The sequence below is a fragment of the Silene latifolia genome, chromosome 5, assembly GCF_048544455.1.
Source record: "Silene latifolia isolate original U9 population chromosome 5, ASM4854445v1, whole genome shotgun sequence".
NCBI lineage: Eukaryota > Viridiplantae > Streptophyta > Magnoliopsida > Caryophyllales > Caryophyllaceae > Silene > Silene latifolia.
In genome coordinates, this window is record NC_133530.1 from 63,570,510 (window position 1) to 63,572,076 (window position 1,567).

Genomic DNA, 1,567 nt, shown 5'->3' on the forward strand with positions numbered 1-1,567 from the left:
ATAAGTGCTTGCATCTAGTTGAAAACATGTTTGTATGATCAACTCCCATGAATCCCCTATGAACTCGTGACACCCTTGTGCTTTTAATAAATTGTTTACAACCCCTTTAATTACCTTGCTTGTTTTCATTACTTTACTTTTATCTTATTAATTAGTTTAGACCAACTTCATCTTAACCCAATTTGTGACACCCTAAGACACAACCATTTGTAATTGAGAATCCTACATCAATACCCGTCCCTTGGGATCTGACCTTTACTTGCCTCTTTGCTAAGAGTATTTTGTGAAGTTATAAATATTGTTTTGGTTGGTAGCTTTTGACGACGAGTTGTAATCCACACTAAAAATGGCGCCGTTACCAGGGACGGTGTTAAATTGATTTGATTTTCATTAATTGTTTTTAGTTGTGTCTTTCTTTACCTTGGGGAACTAAAATTCCTCAAGGTTGTTCTAATTGTTTTCAAGTTGTTTGATATTTTTCATGACTAGGAGATCACAAAGTAATCCATTGCCTATTGATTTCGAAATTGAAAGGACCTTAATCAATAATAGAAGAGTTGCTAGAGGTACTTCAAGAGTTGTAGGTATTGTTAAGATTGTGGACATTCAACCAAATAACATTGAGTTCACCAACCCTTTTGCAAGAGAAGGAGAGGATAACCCAATACAAAACCCACCACAAAATCAACCCACAATGCCTAAATTTTCATCACATTCCGTACCAACTGAGGAGAACCTACCAAATGGTACTCCTACACCACAACATCTAACCGGCAATTTCATAGCCAAATCCGCATTCATATAATTAGTTAAGAGAAGTCAATTTGGAGGGATGCCTAGTGAAGACCCTCATTCACATATGGAGACTCTTTGTGACTATTGTGATGCGATTTCTCAAACCGGATTTACTCAAGACCAAATCCGATGGGTATTATTTCATTTTTCTTTGATTGGTACCGCAAAGCAATGGTTAAAGAGCCTAGACAAGGCTACCCTTGGTATTGATTCGTGGAAGAAGCTAGCACTTGTTTTCTACAAGAAATTCTATCCTCCGGAGAAGACCAATATGTTGAGAGCCCAAATCACTGGGTTCAAGCGAAGAGATGAAGAATCATTGTATGAGGCATGTGAGAGATTTAAGGACACTTGTCATTCTTGTCCACACCATGGGCTTAGTGAGTGGTTCCTTGTGCAACAATTTTGGAACGGTCTATATGAAGATTCCCGCAATATCCTCAACATGGGATCAAATGGGATGTTTACCGAAGTTGATGACAATCAAACATGGGCCAAAATCAAAGAGATGGCGGTTCATAATTCACAATATAGTAGGCCTAGAAAGGCTACTAGAGGAGGAAAGCATGAGGTAGATTCCATCATACAATTGGGTGTTCAACTAAGTGCTCAAATTGACACCATAAATTTGAAGTTTGAGGTCTGGAGCAGTTGGAACATACCAAAACATGCTATCATAACGTGGATAATCATGAATAATGGCTTGAATGTGAAAGAGAAACTGTTCAGATTAGGGTGCTGCACTGATGACAGATGCATTATCTGTGACAAT

At 38.2% G+C, this 1,567-nt stretch overlaps 1 non-coding gene across 1 annotated transcript; it reads right to left on the reverse strand.

The window, feature by feature from the left end:
• Positions 1-1,066: 1,066 nt before the first annotated feature.
• On the reverse strand, positions 1,067-1,173 carry LOC141658339 (small nucleolar RNA R71). The gene has a single exon (XR_012549230.1). It is a non-coding gene; the product is annotated as a small nucleolar RNA R71 (small nucleolar RNA).
• Positions 1,174-1,567: the final 394 nt, after the last annotated feature.